We start from the raw sequence: 19,473 nt of genomic DNA, 5'->3' as shown, positions 1-19,473 counted from the left end.
TGGTTTTTAGCAATATGTTACAATGAATGGCAAATCCTTAATACTGTGGCTTTCTTATATCATCACAAATATCAATGAATTTGCTTGGCATTTGGAAAAAAATATAAAGTATGATCCTATACTTCAGCTGCAGTTTGCCATATGTTGATGTCCTTTGTCTTTTTCTGTATTGGTAACCTTTGATTTGTAGATTAATAACAGTGGCTCTGGAACAAGATTTGTACATATTATATTTAATTTTGAGCTTTTAGAACTGGCATTTACATGAACTAAAATGATATGAAACAACTTCCAATTAAATACAAATCCTAAAACCTCATCTACTAGTATACTACACAGGGGGGAAACTTTTTATTAACATTATTCTTCGATGTAAGATGGTCTGGGGACTGGAAGAATGGCTCCCACAAATTGGCTAGTTCTTGAGTCAACAGAGAGAGTTCAGTGCACTCCAAGAGAGACCAATGAGCAGGAGGAGAGAAAGAAAGTGCAAGTAATGGATTAGTATAGCTCATAGGGAAGGCAAACCATAGACTTGTCTAAAGGGAGGTGATGGTCCATTCTGAGGGAGGTGACAAGCAATTCTGGCATCGTGGATGACATCCACTTATGGAAGATTTTGAAAGCTGGACAGATGGTTTGATTTTGACCTAGTGGCCAGTAGGGAACCTTCATATGCAAAGTCAGAGAGAAGGAAATGTAGGGGTGATTGCTATTGGTGGAGTGTTTGGGTCCCCAGAGATCCATATGGGGAAACCCTAATCCTTAATGTGATGGTATTTAGAGGTGGGGTCTTTGGGAGGTAATTAGGTTTAGATGAGGTCTGAGAGAAGAGTGCCCATAATGGAATTGGTGCCCTTATAGGGGCTGAAGAGACCAGAGCGCTCTCTTTCCACCATGTAAGGATACAACAAGAGGATAGCTTTCTACAAACCAGGAAGGGGACCCTCACAAGAACCCATGTTGGCACCCTCATCTTAGACTTCAAGCCTCCAAAATTGTGAGAAATAAATGTTTGTTGTTTAAGTCTATGGTAATCTGATATAGCAACCTGAACTAAGGCAGTGACTCAACCCAACCTCTTCTCTCTAAAAAGAAGGAATCTGGACCCAGAGGATGGAAGGCATTTTATCTAAAGTCACACTCTAAATAAAAATACAGAAATAATTAGAGAAGAGGGACCATGCTGTGATCTCATTATTCCTTTTCTTTAACTTAAAAGAATCTCCTGCAGCTCATTCACTGCAATGTTTTATTCTTTTCTTGATTCTAGTAGCTGTCCTATGCTCTCCCTATGGTATCAAGGTCAGTGTTGGGTTAGTGGCCTTTGAACTGGGGCCATATTCCTGACTCTTTGACTTCCTGGTTCTCTCAACTACACACAGTGATGGGTTCTGTACTGCTTTCTCCTGTCAGTGCCCTCACTATAGACAGGCCAGGTGCCCAATATAAAGTCTTTCCCATTAACATCCCCAATCTGTAATCCCTGCCCCGAATTATTAAATACATCATGTCTCAAACACACTTTTAAATCATTGTTTTTCATTTAATCATTTTACAGTTGCCATTAAGGTGTTTAAACTGTCTGGGTACAGAAAAGAGAAAGATAAATGAAGCCCTGACTCTCTTGATACCTAGAAAAATAATAAACAGGGACATGGCAGAATTGCTGGATTGTTTTGAAATTGGTTCATCAGGCATTGCCTTTGCTTAACTTTGTTATCTCAACTTGCAAACTATTTCTTGTCAGAATGAAAACACACCACAGGACAATAAAATCCAGTTGGAAGCTCTAAGATGCAAGTTCAGTTCTCAGCTTCCCTCATATCTACCTCAGGTTCTTTCAAAGGAGGACATTTATATCACTGTGCCTACAAGGATGTTCTCGGAGAGAAAGAAACTGGTAATTAGTATCTATGGTGTGCCTGGTCTGTTTCAGGCCATGTGCTTTAATCATCCCTGTCCTATAAATTAAGCTTGGAAAAACCGAGTTCCTTTGCTAATATCACTCCTCTAGTTAAGTGGCTGAGCCAGAGTGTGAGCCCTTCTTTCGAACTCCCAAGCCCAGAATGTTTCACTAAGATGAAATGCAACAAAATGGCAAGAGCTTAACTCTGGAAGTGAAGTTTAAATACAATGTGCCTGGAATTATAGAAGGAAGAGCTGCCCATGGGAATGAAGACACTGATACTCTTCAACTGCCTCCTAATATATAGCCTGAAGAATGTGGTGAAAGGCAACTTCAAACACAATGAAGAGGGAAGGCTGAAGATGCCCCAGAACAGTGATCAGCAAACTGTGGTTCAACTGCCGCTCTGTTGACTAATGAGTTTGTCGACCACTGACCTAGACTCTTTTTTTTTTTTTTTTAATATATTTTATTGATATTTTACAGAGAGTAGGGAGAGAGATAGAGAGCTAGAAATGTCGATGAGAGAGAAACATCGACCAACTGCCTCTTGCACACCCCTACAGGGGATATGCCCGCAACCAATGTACATGCCCTTGACCGGAATCGAACCCGGGACCCTTCAGTCCGCAGACCGACGCTCTACCACTGAGCCAAACCGGTTTCGGCTGACCTAGACTCTTGATTCCAATAATTACAAGCTTTTGTTGTTCCTTGTGATGTCCCTATCCCAGTGGTCAGCAAACTCATTAGTCAATAGAACTGCAGTTTGCCGACCACTGCCCCAGAAGAAGTGATGCCCGTGGAAAACGTCATATGAAAGAACCTCTTAGAAATATTTCCCATCATTGAAAACACAGAGTAGAAACTGCCACTTGCTGATGCAAGCTCAGAAAGGAGGATAACAACTTTCCCAGGCCTGGAAAAGATGCTCACATTGTAGCGTTGAGGAGCAGGTGACCAGCACAGTTCAGACTATGCTTGAGAAGGTTTTGACAAGGAAATAGGCAGTTTAATTCTCCACCTTTTTAATGTTTTAAATTATGGATTATAGTACTAAACATTAGTGTTACTTTTTCACTTTCCTATGCATTGATAACTGGCACTAAAACAATTTTAATAAATATTTTCAAAGGCCACGGAACAATATTAACTTCTCCCACGGATTGTTAAGACGACATAGTATGGTTTCAGCTTGCACCATCATTTTTATTGTCCAGCACTACTGTGCAAAGCCAGGAGTGCTACCTCCACCTCTCTATCTCTTGTCTATCTATTCACTCTCTTTTCCCTCCTTTTCCCCCCATCACTCCCATCTCTCCCTGTCCTCCTCTCTCTCCCCATCTCCTCATCTATGTATATATATTTTCCTATATCTATACCTGTCCATTCATTTATCTTACCATCCATATCTATGTATCCTTTCATCCATCTAGGTATATCTATATTTATCTCTATTCACCCATCTCTATGAACATATATATCTATCTTATCTATATCCATGAATCTATTTCTATATTCTCACATAATTCACTAGACTGTCATTAATTTCAGACCCAGTAATAGCAATTCATCCCCAAAGAATTCCAGCTAAATATAACCAACCCAGTAATTTCACACTCTGGCCACATTGCCCACCTGCAGCAGAAGAATCCCAAGTGTGAGTGTAACGTAGCCCTGGCCTGAGTGAAACAGGCTGCTGGTAATCAAGGTCTTGGCAGTATAATTAATGGAATGATATTCCTGGAGCCTCTTTAAAGATCAGCTCCGCCATCTGCCTACAAATCACCCAAGTCGGAATTCCCCACCACTTCTTCCAGGGCAAAAATAGTCTCTGAGCTGAGGGAACTCCCACCTGAAAAACGGAAATAGCACCACTGTCCAGGCTACCCTGAATTACATCAGACCTAAATAAAGACTCTTTGCTCTGCTGGGAAACCTGGGAAACAAAGGCTGTTAATGCAATTAAGTGCTAATAGACCTGCCTTATGGCTTTAAAAGGCAGTCATCAAGTTCCTGCATGCGTCACCTCTGAGATGGGGCAAGACCCAAAAAAACCTGGCAACTGTTTGCGTTTAAAGAAAATGAGCCAATGTGAATATAATTCAGATTTCCCCCATCTTGCAGTCTCTCCAATAAAAATTGGAATTTAACACTGGAGTGCATGGGTGGGTAGATGGCAGCGGCAGACATAATGAAAACACGAAAATATGCCAATTTTTTCTACATGAGTTCACAGTGCAATTTAGTTACGTGAGTCATTCTCACCAAGGTGGAAACATCAGAGCTGCCCATGGAGGAGAGACACGGATATGTATATTACAAATGGGTATGATTCGATTTACTTATTTATTTATTTATTTATTTATTTTGAGAAGACTATAAGACCTGAGATAAAAAGTGCTCTATGCCTGTTTGTATGACTAGCAGACTTTGCTAAACTTTGTCTTATCTTGTGGGTCATTATAGATTGTCCTTCCTTTATGAAACAGGTAATCCATTGATGTAATGTCTTTGAATTCTTTAGAGGCCCAGTCTCAGTTGGAGGCTTCTTGGGGAGGACTCTGTTAACAGACAAACTGAGGCATATTGAAAATCTTGAGTTTGGGCAAAAATGGACTCCCTTTGGGTAGCACCAAACAGGAAGTTAGCACAGACAAGAGCTCAAATAGAGAAAATGCAGATGCAATGTTAGGAAAGTATTAATCGGCTGTTTGTGGTGGGCTGTCCTTGGTTTCGATTTTGTAACCTTAACGCATTTACAGGCTTAGAATTGTCAGCTGCCATGGCATCAGACCCACCTCAGTCTGATGGCCACTTGATTGAATTAATGAAGCTACTCTTAGGAGAAACCTGTAAGGAAGTGAGAGAAGCAGCATAGACAGCTAGGACACTAGGCATAGAAGTGGTATCAGCTAAAATCTAGCCTCAGCCCAATCCCACAGGGAGCTCAGCCTGTGAGTGGCAGCACAGAACTCTCTCCAACCTCAAGCCAAGGAAGTCAGGATTTGGTGCCCCATAAGTCAGCCATTAGCTGTGGCCACTCCCATAAGCCAAGGGCAATTCTTTAGAGAAGGAGAAGGGTTAACCTGTGAGCAGCCAATATCTTCATGAGGTGAGGGTTGGATACACCCACCTAGTACAGGGAATTTTGGCAGAGGACCAACAATATCTACTAAAGTCACTGGTGTGTTCACATCGGGGGAGGGTAATTCCAGCAGATGTCATGGGACCTTTACGTGGCAGAGAAATAAAGATATCTCTGTGATCAAGTTTACCTTTAGTTACAACTGTATTCAAATTTTAGTACCTCACCCTGGTACTTACTCCTTCCTCCCTCACACCATGGGATAATTATTTTTTAAGGCTTTGAAATTCTCTTTGCATTGTTACAATGTTAGCTTGGACCTTTTATTCTAACAGGACTAGGCTTTCATATTACAAATGCCATGCAAATTAACACATTTCCCCTTTCAATCTTGAAACTCATTCAAGTTGGTATTTTCAGGTCCTATAAACTGAATCAATTCCCTGGTATCAAATGAGTCAATTTGAAATTCTTTAAATTGATTTGACCGAGAATTAGGGAAAGAAATATAGGTGTATCTAGAGTTCTAGAATCTGAGTTAAGAACATCCACATTTATATATGGTCTGTGTTGAGATAAAAGTGGGGGGTATTCACGGAGTATAGAGGTTAAACAGGACTCTCAGAATTACTCCTACTTATATTCCTTTCTTAACGAGTCAGGAGAGGCCCCAAAATATTCTTTGATCCATTTCTTAACATGCAGGTTGTAACCTTCCAGAGAAAAGAGACGATTTAGGTCTATAGCGTCAGTGCCTAGGCAGTGTCTGGGAAATATTAGGTGGGCAGCCTAAGTATGTCAAATGAATGACTCAGTGGGCCAGTGATGTCAGCCAGAACTTGTAGACACTGCAACACATTTTCTGGAAATAGATTACAGTTTTACATTATGTGTTCACAGTGGTCAGGTCCAGGCACCTGAGTCTCATTTCTTTGTTCTAAGCAATCAACTCTTCATGTAAGAACTCTCAGACCATGAACTTGGTATTAATTCAGGGATTTCCTTACTTGAAAATGTCAAGTGTCTCAATTTGAGTGAGATGGAGGGTGGGTGTGATGGACTTTGAGTGGCTGTTCTTTATTTTCGCTAAAGTTATCATTCTTTTTAATAAAAAGAGCACTAGATTAGAAATCAGAAAATGTGGCTTCTAAGCCCAGTTGCTCTGTTGCTCCAGTAACACAGCTCAGATGCATGTCTCATTTATTCCATGAGCTTTAAGTACCATAGATTGCTATAAGAGCTTTAAGCTAGAATATATAGAAAAAAAAACAATAAAATATAAATTGGTAATTTTATGTCACTTGACCATAGTCATGCAGCTAGTTTACATTAGGTATGAGACTAAAACTCCTGTGTCTGTGATTCTCCAGGGCATAATGCACTGTACCAAGGAGCACCTAATTATGCTTATAAAGCATCATAAAAACTATTCAGAATAATGGATGTGTGATCCTTTTATTGCTGTTTCACCACTGGGAAATTGGTGGACTACTGGTCTAAAACTCTGCTAAAATCAAAGTTAGGGATAGGTATTTGGAGTACCATGTAGAGAGGGAGAGTCAAAGAGTGGAAGAGATCTCTAGGAAAGTGAAAAGAGAATTATAGAGTGAATCCTTGGGAGCATCAGTAGGAGGAAAAAGTTGGGATTGGAGTTGGTTCCTGGTCATAGTGGTCCATTGGCTAAGGCCCCTTGCCCTAAGTAAAACTGACATTTTCCTCCTTTCCTTAAAGACTTCTAAAATAGCATTGGCAATACTTATCATTGCACTTATTTGCCAGACAACTTAATTATGGTTCCAAAAACATGTGGCTGTATAATTCACTTACCTCTCTCCTACCTCTATCACCTCTCTACCTCACCACTCTTTGCTGTTTGTTCACTCATTTTCTGCTCTGCATACAGACAGACTAAATCTTATATAAACTGTAACTTGTCTGATTCTTCTTAGTTGGGTTTCCTAGACTCTTTACTATAACTCATTTTCCCTAGGTTTTTTTGTTTCTTTTTTTGTTTGTTTTTGTCTACTGGCAGGGCTTCTTTCTGTTCAATTGCACCTCCACTAATGGCAATGGAAAAAGGAGAAATCTAAATCACCCAAATTGGATTCTTGTCAGAGGCATTGGGAAAAACCGTGTCAGGGGACTCCATCAGTGATGATGGAGCAGGTAGGCATGTCTGTGCTTCACAAGAATTTCAGGTGAACATTAACTCAGGTCTCTGGACACAGACACACCACACACACCAAGATACTCTGCAGCTAATATCAATCAGTCAGCGATTTTCAACCGATATGCCGCAAGGGTTTTTTAAAACATGCAATACTTGAATGTTTAATTAGGGGCACTGACCGTTATGACCAGATGACTGGCCGGTAGCTATGATCCGCACTGACTACCAGGGGACAGACACTCAATGCAGGAGCTGCCCCCTGGTGGTCAGTGTGTTCCCACAGCCAACCTTTTGTGGTCTCTCCCCCTGGCTGGCCAAGCTCCTGCCAGATGGCCCTGGTCAGCCAATTCTCCTGCCAGGCCGAAGGACCCCACACATGCACAAATTTGTGCACCAGGCCCCTAGTATTTTAATAACTATGTATGGTGACTAGACTTACCATGATGGTCATTTTATAAGGTATTTAAAAGTTGAATCACTGTTTTATATGTGAAACTAATATAATATTGTATGACAACTATGCAGTAACTTTCTTTAAAAAGTGGAAAGATTTAACTAAATCATATGTTATCCATTGCTTAATTTCACAGCAAAAGTCCTAATAAAGTAGCATATTACATGATGCATGGAAAGATGTTGTAAGTTGAAGTAAATCAATCTCATTAAAAACAGTACATATATAAAATTATACATCTATATGTACAATGCATATAGATGTATAATTTTAATTAAAATCTTATTATTCAACTTGTAGAAGTAATTCCATATTTAATCAACTATAGCTTATTAAAAACACCTCTTTAAAGTTTATATAAACTTGATTAAGTAAAGTAATTGTAACTAAATGTATAAACATGAATTTTAAGCAAAGGTATAAAATAATATACGCATGATTCTTATTTTCCATTTCACTGAAAGAGATTAGAAGTTGAAAAAACAAGTAGGAATTTAAGATTTATGATAATTTTGTAGAAACCAGCCCATAGACTTGTATTTTATTGCTTTCTCCATTTTATGTTTAAACTTTTCTTGTAACAAACAAGGACCTTAAAAATAGCTGGCAGGCATTCAAATTTCTGGAAGCTTCACCCTTGATATTATTCTGAGAAAGTGGACCTTAAAGTGTAGGAGTCAACTTCACCTGGTATGTGTTATTTCATCATTTGACCACTCCCACATTGTTCCACACACCCCCCTCCTCATTTTAAGCTTCAAGGTTTTAGATTGAGTAAAACTAGGTTGAAAGGTAGCTTTATCCAGAATTCAATAGCTATAAGTTCAAAATAGAATGGTCACAGGAAATCTGTTTTTTACTTTCCCATAATCTTTTAGGGGATGCATTTCTTTTTTACTATAAATTATCAAGTGATTTTTAAACAACAAATGTATGATTGGTTATTGGCTTGTTCATTTGAGAAACTTTACTGAGCACCTATAATTCCTTCACTCAGTCAGTGAAGGAATTAATTGTACATAATACACCCCAGACAGATTTAAGTACTGGGAATATAACAGTGAACAGCCAGTCAGGTTCCTTTCTTCATTGGAGCTGACACTTTAGCAGAGGAGATAGATAATATACAGAGAAACACAAAATTTAGATAGTGAGAAGTGCTAGAAAAGGAATGAGAGATGTTGATGTAAGGGGCTAGGGAAGCGATTTTAGATTAGATAATTATTTATAATGGGCAAAGCAGTGGACCAGAAATACCAAGATGTTCTCAAGAAATTCACTAACAAATGGAGAAGATAGACACTGAAACTAAGAATTTCACATACAGATCCACCCAGGCTATAATTTCTATATTAAATCCCATAAAGGCTCATAGGATGATATCAGCTAACTTGGCCTAGGAGGATATGAAAGGTATTAAGGTGAATCTTAAACATCAGGTAGAAAACATGGTATCAGGAATAGCATGTGCAAAGGTTTAGGCGCCAAATGCATGACCTCATTTAAGAGCAGCCATTCATCTTGGGTGGCTCTAACACACAATATATCTATTTTCAGGTGATACTGCCTTTCTTAACAACCCCCTTGGGCAATTGTACCTTCATCCAGACGCTGCTGTATTTCATTTTTAGAATTGCCTTCTAAGACAATTTCTAAGCAATGTATGAAAATTAACTTTAGAGCCACATGGGCATCCCCCTTGGTCCAACTGCATTCTATTTTTCACTTTCAACCTGATTGGCTCAGCTCAGCATCTTCCACCCCCTGTAGACAATAACTCCAGACTCTCAGAGCTAGGTACCTGGAGCCTTGGAGTGTTTGGGCATGCTGTTGTGCCAACTAAGGCTGACCACTAGGGGCACCACATCCAAACTGCAAAAGGAAAGTGAAGCCTTAAAATTTTTAATGCCATAAATTCTTGATGGAAAACAATTCAACATTTTTTTGAGTGCTTCTCACTGGGCAAGGTGCTCTATTCTATTTTACTATTAGTTCTAGTGAGTTTTACATATTAAGTCTATCTTCACCCAGTATATATCAGTCTGTGAGCTCAGGGCTATCTTAAGAGACCTGAAACATATTCCTTTTTATGAAATATAGTCTAGAATTTTATGCATTTTACCAAAGCCAATTGATAAGTGAATAATAGTCTAATCTCTCTTACAAAAAAATGTTCTTCTTTGATATCCCAACTCAAAGAATTACACAAGTTACAATAAACAATTGTCTTAATCAGTTTATGCTGCTCTAACAAAATACCACAGAAATGTATTACAACAGAAATGGTTTGCTCACTGTTCTGGAGGCTGGAATGTCAGGGTGCCAGCATGCTCGGGTGAGGGCTGTCTTCAGGACTGTGAACTTGCTGTGTCCTCACGGAGGGGAAAGGGAGAGAGAACTTTCTAGGATCTCCCTTATAAGATCCCTGATGACATTCACCTGGGTTCTGCCCTCACGTTCTAATCACCTCCCAAAGGCCCTGCCTCCTAATAACATCACTTTGGGCATTAGATCTTCAACGTATAAATTTGGGGGGAGGGGTTAACTACCATTCCATAGCAACAATGAAATATTTGCTTAGTGCTTTTTAGCACGATTTCATGTGCATTATGTCCTTTAACACTCCTGAGAACACACTGATTCTACACCAACTACCAGCGCCCAGCTGAGGCCTGCTCTCTTGATGAGAGAGCACATGTCTGAGCAAAAGTTGTGTGCCCCGGTGAAAGGGGTCGGCCAGCTGTTCTGCAAGAGCCACATTCCACTTGAGGAAGAACCCAGGCACCAGGAGAGGTGTCCTGCGTGCCTCATGGTTATCACGGTGCACACCATGCCTCATGGTTATCACGGTGCAAAGCGCTTTGGGATTTTGCCCCAAAAAAGGTGCTATCGTTAAGAATAAAAACTGCTCTTTGAATTGTGCTGACAAAACGGCTGATCCTCAGAGTGGGTATGATTGGTTTGACCTTTGATTTTTTAAGTAGTTTTATGAAAATGTGAGCACTGCATGCTCTGTCATTTTAAACATGGAGGGTTTTTGGTGGTGGTGGTGTTTTTTTCTTTCTATTCAAACCACTCCTATAAAAAGCAAGCACATTTTAAGTACCCATGATGGGTCGGGGTCATCATCTCTAAAATCACTAACAGCTGGTAGTCTCTGACCTCATTGTTTTAACCGTAAATAAAAGAGAGACTGTTAGTAATAGCATGGAGGTCCTATCCATAATGGCCTATTAAATAATTACGTTGCACTATGACAGACCTGGAGGTCTGACTGAGGAAGCCTTTCTTTACTAATATACTTTTCCCACTCTCACTGAGGGTTGTTGTCCTCCAGGAAAAGGAGGTGGGAGGCAGGTGGGCAGTCTTTGTGAGCCAAAGAAAGCATTCCCGGGGAGGATTTAAGAGGCTCTGCTGTGGGATGAACAGTTAGTTTTTTAAGGGCTGTTTATTATTGCATTCAGTTAAGAAAGAAAGTAGTTGGAAGAAAAGAAGAAAACAGGAAGAAGGAAGGAAGGAAGGAAGGAAGGAAGGAAGGAAGGAAGGAAGGAAGGAAGGAAGGAAGGGAGAAATACATGCTGTAATCCTTTTATCTTCACTAGAGTTAAACCAGCTTGTGTTATGTAGGGGCTAAAAGAGAATATTTGAATGTAACAATACATGTTTAAACTTCTACTCGGATCCCTGGCAATTTGATAATGCCACTTGGATGTTTTACTTTCTCTTTATTTTGGTGATAAATCCAATACATTCTTCATGTGAGTGAAAGGTATGAAGCCCACGGGGTCCTGAGAAGGGATATTGCTCCCCTCAGTTTTTTGTTTTGTTTTATATATTTCATTGATTTTTTTTTTCCAGAGAGGAAAGGAGAGGGATAGAGAGCTAGAAATATCGACCAGCTGCCTCCTGCATATCCCCCACCGGGATGTGCCCGCAACCAAGGTACATGACCTTGACTGAAATTGAACCTGGACCTTTCAGTCCGCAGGCCGATGCTCTATCCACTGAGCCAAACCAGTTTCGGCTCCCCTCGGTTTTTAATGAGGCCCCGTAATTGCCAGCTTGCCCAGTGGCCACTTTGAGCGCAAGGGGCTCCATGTATGCTGTGGGTCTGATGCCAGGCTGCTGACCTCTGCATCGGATGGGACTTCGCTGAAGCTCTGCCTCAGGCCCCAGCATTTTGTTGTACCCATCATACAGGCTCTTGGCTCTCATGCTAATGTGCAGCTAATAAGCTGCAGGGTATACACATTAGCCCGGGCTCTGTCACAGCTAATGCCAGACTCACAATGAGATGGCCTGGGAGCAGGGCAGGAAGACCCCACCCAGTGCACTGGCATCTTCACAGAACTGACCGACCGATTAGAAAAGCTGTGTTGCAGAATCACTGTGCCATTGCTTGGGGGTTGGGGGTTGGGGAAGCGATAAGCAATCAAGAGGTGGAAAAATCATGCTGTCTTATATCTCCTCTGAAATAAAAAATGCCTCCACACCAGAGAGGTGCTTTATGGACTGTGAAATAGGGAGGAAAGTCAAAATGTTTGAAGAGTCAGGTAATAGCTTTTATTACCAAAGAGAAGCTAAGTTCCTGATCTGCTGTTTAGTAACTGTAGACTTAAGACCTTCATTCAGATATGGCCATGTGACACTGACCACTATGACATTGGTGACATTTCAAGGCAGTGTTGTACCATCTTGTGTTGTGTGTGTGTGTGTGTGTGTGTGTGTGTGTGTGTGTGTGTGTTTTCCAGGAGGCAGAACTCAGAGCCATGGTACAAAAGGGCATGCTGCTCTGGCCTTGGAAGCAATTTTTCAAAAGACAGTTGTACACCAAAGTTCCCCCAGCACATTCCTGGAGATAGAGCGTGCCAGAGAAGGAATTGTTCCTAACGCTTTCCTATACCCAGGGTGCCTGTCACTGTGACTGGCTCCTAGTCCCAGGCAGATTGGCTGAACTGGTTAAGGAGCTGAGAAAATGACTGTAAACTCATGCATGCTACTAAAGATAGCTATTCCACGTCTAACAAGGTGACTCTCTTAAACTTGTTGCAAATGCCTCATTTTAGAGATGAGAAAGGAAATGAAGGCAAAGAAAGGGTAAATGGCTTTGCATGATACTGCACTGCATTCCCACAGCACTGAGCTATCTGGGAAAGGACAGTGCCCACATCCCATGGATAAACAGTGGATGCTGAGCCCAGAGGACTCAGTTCTGATCCTCACCCGTCTCTTGTGAGCTCTTTCTTCTTGGGTGACCCACCGAGAGTCTCTGAGCTCCTGCATCCATCCTTGTCAGTAGCAGTAAGGATGCATGGGAAAGCATGTTGTAAACTAGAGCCCCAAAATATGGCAGCTTAATGGAAGCCACTGTTATTAATTTATTAATTCTATTGTTTTAAGCCGCCAAGTTTGTGGTCACTGGTTACAGTAGCTAAAGGAAGCTAATGTTATATCTTTCACAACTTGGAGTGATTGCTTATCTTTTTTTTTTTTTTTTAATGTTCCTCATACTAAGCACCTGGGAGTGGGGACCTTGTGTGTCTTTGCTGCTGTATCCATTGCATCTGGTTGGATGCTTGGCACAGAGAAAATACTAAGTGCTTCTGCAGCTAATGCCACGTTGGAGAAGCATTTTTGGAAGAAATTCATGGAAGAGAAGGGATGGCATAAAGTAGGGCAGAGCCCTTCTTAGAAGGGGTATTGTTAGGAGCAAGCATGCTAGGGTGAAAATGAAGGATTGGCATGAGGTTTGAGGGAACCAATGAAAAAAAATAATAAAAGGCCAGACAAGCCCTGTGTTCCCATTGAGAATTAGTTAAACTCTCCCTGGTGAGATGACACAAAGCCAGATTAAGGAGGACTTTGAAAACCATGAGGAGGGGCAGGTAGGAGAGGAGAGGGAGGTAATGACAGTTGGATGGCTTTAGACTGGTGTGCAGATGGGTCACCCAGTGGGTAGTTCTAAGCATCAGGAAAGTGATGCTCCTCCAAAAAAGAGAAAGGTTTAGCTTTGGGGAACTAATACATTTGAATTTGAATTTTTTTCAAATTCTAATGAAGAATTTTGCTGTTGGAAACTCTTTCAATTCTAGCATGCAATGTATTTTCTGTTAGAAGGTTGATTTTAAATTTTAGTTTGAATTATTTTGTATGTAAATAGGTAGAACCACGACTTTTTCAGGAATTTAGGGTTCTGCTGGTCTTAAGCCTTTGGGATCTGCCTGATGGGCACACAGGTTCATTCCTGGCGGGGACTGTGCCCTGCTGCCTGGCTGTGGCTTCAAAAGACATGCCTTTCCAGGCTGCAGAGATCAGCAGCTTAGCGGGCACTGCTCCCTCCCAGGGTGGTGCTCCCAAACTCTTGCTTTGTGTAATTAGCTGATGACTTATGTCCTCATTAAGAGAGCTGACCAGTCAAAATGGCGATCCATCAGCAAAGTCATTATTTAGGATCTTTCTTTATGGTTCTGTTGTGAAGGCTGTTCATTTTTTCACTGGTTTGCCTGAAAATGGCTGTCCCGTAAAAATGCTCATTTGGCAAAAACCCTGGCTATCAAACAAGTATGTGCATAACACATGTTTAGAAAAATCCATCACATTGCTTGAGGGCGGCAGATTAATGTCTGTCATCCTGTCCTCCTTCCCCTCACCCCTCCCCCGAAAATGGCACTGCCTTTTTATCACTGTGATAACGAATTACCACAAACTTCAAATGCAAAGTTTGAAATAATTCAGAAATGCCAATATCATTTACAGTTGATACAAAAAGATATGAGCTCTTTCGAAGAGGCCTACCCCCACTTTGTAAGTGGCAAAAGAGTAAAAACGCATTAAAGACTCAACAATAGAGAACTGGGTAAAATAAACAGTGAAAGTCCTCCCTCCCTCCCTGCTTGGGCCCATCCTAAGGAGGAACCCCCTTGAACAGTAGAGTAGTTCCCCCTTCTAGACCAGGGCTTTTTTGTATTTTTGAACTTGGGCCAGCTTTAAAAATACACTCCCTAGATGGCTTTCAAGATGAGATTATTTATGGGGTTAGGAAAAACCCCTGTTCAATGTGCCCTCTCCCCAAATAATTATCTCATTGTGCCATTTTATGGCTGAAATGCCATCATTAGCCATTTATTTATTTGGCTTAATGGTGTGTCCCTTCTTAAGATGCAAATTACCTCCTATAAGTCTAACTAACCCTTAAAGTTCTTTCCAACCTTATAAGAATGAGTTTATTTAAATTGTTATTCTCTCCCCCGGCTCCCTTATCTTATCACCTGTTTTGTTTATTATCACAATTTTGTAACCATGTGTTTGTTTCCTTGAAGTTTTGGTCTGTCACTACCACAGACTCTAAGTTCCATGAGGACAGGGATCTTGCACCTTTTTCACTATCCAGTTCTTGGAATAAAATGACTAAGAATGTGCCCAATAAATATTGGTTTGGATAGAAGATTTTGAAGAAAAATGGAATCAGATGTAAGACCTACAGGGGCTGGGACATAACAGAAGGCAAAAGAAATGTGATGTGTGAGGCCAAAAGCTGCCTCCCAGGCCTGCTCTTCAGCTGGTGCATGGGGCTTAGGATCTGGGGCTTGCATCCTGATGGCTTCTGCTTCCATAGGTAGCTGTGCTGGTTGTTAAATATTTTACCTGTCTCTCCTGATGCCCACAATGAAGCTTTCCTGACCTCACAGTTCTCTTAATTAGCCTCCCTGTGATTCAAACTCGCTATATCTGAGCCTAGCTGTTTTGGCTCAGTGGATAGAGCATCAGCCTGCGAACTGAAAGGTCCCAGGTTCAATACCAGTCAAGGGCACATGCTGGGTTGCGGGCTCGATCCCCAGTGGGGGACTTGCAGAAGGCAGCTGATCTATGATTCTTTCTCATCATGGATGTTTATATTTCTCTCTCCCTCTTCCTTCCTCTCTGAAATAAATAAAAATATATTTAAAAAATAACTCTCTAGATCTGATTTGGATTTTTTAAAGTCCGAGAAGCTAGAAAATCAAAGAAAGAGAGATCTTTGTGTGTGTGTGTGTGTGTGTGTTAGAAGTTTTTCCTCCCCTCTCCCTCCCCCCCTCATTTTTTTTTTTTTTCATTTTAACAGCTGTATAAACATTTACCCCAAAAAAGTCATGGGAACAGGGTGTGGGCGAAGGATCATGTGCAAAGGAATCTGCTATTTGCAGAAATATTTAGAGAAAGCCGGCAATATCCATGCACCTGTTATTCCAGGTGTGTGCATGAAATTCACTGACCATGTTAACACTTGCCTGTAATGGCATTTAATGCAAAGGGAATTTCAAAGTTTAGAACAGAAAAACCTCCGGAGTAGGAAAAAGTGAACTTGACTCGGTAGATTCCTGTATAAGCCCCATGATGAGTGACAGCCATTAGCACAGTTTGTAATTGAATATTTAATTGTTTAATGACTTATATACCGTCTGTCCCCTCTTCCAGCCTGTATGTTCCATCTGGGAGTGCTGTCTTGTTCTGCTTCTCACAATATGCCCTACTCCTAGCACAGTACTTGGCAAATAGCACATGCTCAAAACATACTTGCCACAGGTGTGAATACATATTACCTCATTTAGTTGGGATGGCCTGGTCTAGTAATGTGAACCAATTTTTTAAAAATTTCTCAGCTTCTCAGTTTGCATAGGTCTGTTTATATTCTGAGTAGCTTTCTAGCAAAGCTTTCTGCCTTAAAAAAAAAATCTATGTTCATAGATGACTTAGCTTTTCTCATGAATGGGATCAACTGTATTAATAGCTCATTGGTGACTATTAATAAAAGCAGTAGGAAAAGATTATCTCCTAATATTCTCTTTATGAGAAAGCAGTAAAATTAAACTCAAGTAATACACTTTTTTTCACTTGTTTCATCATCAACATCATCATCTTCAACTAAACAATCTCTTTTTCAATTTAATTTAATGAGAATGGATCTTTGCAGCCACTGAGACCAAAAATGCTTGCATATTAAAGAGATCATTTCCTTTAACCTAAGTCACACCCCTTTGCACACAATAAGGATGAAAGAAGAACTGAGTGTTTATGTGGGTGGGAAAGAACAAAGTGCAGACAGGACTGTGTAGGACACTCAGGGACCAAAGCTGGAAAGGAACTCAAAATTCGTTGGATGTAAGATTAGTCTGAGACTAAAGAAAAGGCCAGAAGGAATGCCTTTATAGACTCCTAAAGCAGGGCAGTGTTTGGCACCATCTACAACCCATTGTATTTTCCTGGTTAGTGTGTTTTCTATCCCGAACCTTCCACTCTCCACATTGTGAGTTTAAGCCAGAGTTATTCTTAAATTCCCCCCTCCTGGTAGAGAGTGAGGATGTCCCAGAGTTGATATGCATCTCTGGCATATCTATGGGGAAAAGCACACATGCCTTGCCTTTGATCATCAGGTCTTAGGATGGATTAGAAAGAAAGAGACTATAAGGGAAAAATTCACCAATTCTCTAAGAGTCAAAAGGTGGCGATGGAGTCAACTAAATCTAACAGAGTTAGGCAATTGAAAAGCCCATGAGAAGATGCTGTAGGAAGAAGCAAAACTATTGGAAGCACAAGATGAAAAGACAGGAAGCGTGTTTTTGAGGAGTTTGGAATAGCTAAATTTCAGAACTTACTGATGATCCAGAGAGCGGTGTCCTGAGGATCCATGATGCTTAGCATCCGGCAGATTAGGGTGTGTGTTTGTGTGTTACTTGCAGAGCCTTTCTGTAGGGAAATATAGTGCCTCGAAGACAACTTTTTCCATAGAATCAAAGGTGCTGTCCATGTGTTCAGTTGAAACCTGGGATTAGCACAGGGATAGCAGGGATCAGAGTTATTTGAGGATGTGCTGATTGGACAGTGAATGTCATTTTATATATAACTAGAGGCCTGGTGCACCGATTTGTGCACAGGTGGGATCCTTTGGCCTGGCCTGCACCCTCTTGCAATCCAGAACCTTGGGTGATGTCAGAGAGCTTGTTTCGGCCTGAACCCTTTAGGCCAGGCCAATGGAACCCACTGGTGTATGAATACGTGCACTGGGACAGTTTCGGCCTGATCCCCACAGGCTAGGCCAAGGGACCCCACCAAATCTGTGCCTCTAGTATGCATATAAGCTGTTTGGTTAATCTCTTCCCACCCTCCCCTGTCCCCTCTTCCCTCTGAGATTCATCAGTCTGTTCCATGTTGCCATGCTCCTGCAGTGAGCATCTGCCCCTGGTGGTCAGTGTGCATTATAGGTACTGGCCATTCAGCTGGTCTGGTGGTCACTTAGGCTTTTATATATAAAGATGAGGGAATGTGAGGATTTCAGGAACCATTATTAATAAAGTACAAATTTTTACAGCATGTACTCCTAATAACACTCGTATAATGCCTCCTACTTTTCTTATGTTACCTCATTTGATTCTCAGTTACCTGTGAATTAAATACTGTTATCTAATTAAATGAGGCCAATATGAGGCACTGGTAGAAATTAGAGGACAGGAACAGGAAGAAATCAAAGTGTTTCCTCCCAGTCTCTGCAGTTAGATTCTTGTTTTATTTTGTTGATGTTAATTCTCCCTGGATGTTTTATCCTCCCCCCACCCCCCCACTGGTTTTAGAGAGAGTGATAGGGAGGGAAGGAAGAGGGAGAGAAAGAGAAACAATGATGTGATAGAGACACGTTGATTTGTTGCTGGCACACACCCCATCCAGTGCCTGGAATCAAACCTGCAACCCAGGTACATGCCTTTGACTGGGAATAAAATCTTTGGTGCACGGGCTGACACTCTAACCATAGGCCCAGCCAAACACTGGTTAGAGCTGCAGTTAGAGGCTTAATAGGTAGTGTATATTACCAGGTACATAAATCTGAGTTACGATCTCATACTTCATTAGAATGAGGGTAATTTTATATGAAACCTGTTATTAAAAGCTCTTGCATAGGCCCTTTCATCCAGAAAACATTCATATTTGGAAAGATTCCAAGTTTGGCATGGTACCACACTGGAAACAGTGCCTTCCTATGTCTCATTTAATTCTGCTGAGCTTTCATAAGATGTTCAAATGTCCTTGGGATTTTTCCTTTAATTTTTTTAAGGATCACAAAAAGAGCATGCTGGCCACAAATATGTTCACTGCATAAGGGAAATCTGAGGGAGAAAACATAAAGTTAGAGAGGAGAAAAACCACATGTCATGCTGTGTTTTCACAGCTACTTTTCTATTTAGAAATAACATTTCTAGTGCTTCCTGTTTCAGAACTACAAAGAGCACACAGGCAGACATGAAGGAGACCTCTTTCCAGTGTCAGAGGTACCTGTACATCTGATCCAACCATCAGTGTGAACTTGGATATGTAAGTGAGCCCAATAATTCCATTTATGTTGGAATTATTGGAGGAGGGTGTATATGACAGATAAGCTGGAGCTCAGAAATATAATTATTTAACTGGACATACTGTCACCCTTAATAATTTTGGAATTCTTTTATTAAAAAGAAAGAGAAATAGCTGAAACCAGTTTGGCTCAGTGGTAGAGCGTCAGTCTGCGGACTGAAAGGTCCCAGGTTCGATTCTGGTCAAGGGCATGTACATTGGTTGTGGGCACATCCCCGGTAGGAGGTGTGCAAGAGGCAGCTGGTCGGTGTTCCTCTCTCATTGACGTTTCTAGCTTCTACCTCTCTCCCTTCATCTCTGTTAAAAAAAAAAATCAATAAAAAAAATATTTCTATGCCTGTTCTTCCAGTCTTTCTGTCTTTAAAAAGAAGAAGAAGAAGAAGAAGAAGAAGAAGAAGAAGAAGAAGAAGAAGAAGAAGAAGAAGAAGAAGAAGGAGGAGGAGGAGGTGGAGGAGAAATAGATATTGGGAGGG

The 19,473-nt window shown here is 40.9% G+C and overlaps 1 protein-coding gene across 1 annotated transcript in view; it reads left to right on the top strand.

Moving 5' to 3' along the window:
• Positions 1-19,473, top strand: part of SNTB1 (syntrophin beta 1) — a 189,555-nt gene that overhangs the window by 133,298 nt on the left and 36,784 nt on the right. The window lies entirely within an intron of this gene.

Source organism: Pipistrellus kuhlii, unplaced genomic scaffold (genome assembly GCF_014108245.1).
Source record: "Pipistrellus kuhlii isolate mPipKuh1 unplaced genomic scaffold, mPipKuh1.p scaffold_m20_p_14, whole genome shotgun sequence".
Lineage (NCBI taxonomy): Eukaryota > Metazoa > Chordata > Mammalia > Chiroptera > Vespertilionidae > Pipistrellus > Pipistrellus kuhlii.
Note: the sequence above shows the minus strand (reverse complement) of the source record. Positions and strands in the feature narration are given on the sequence as shown.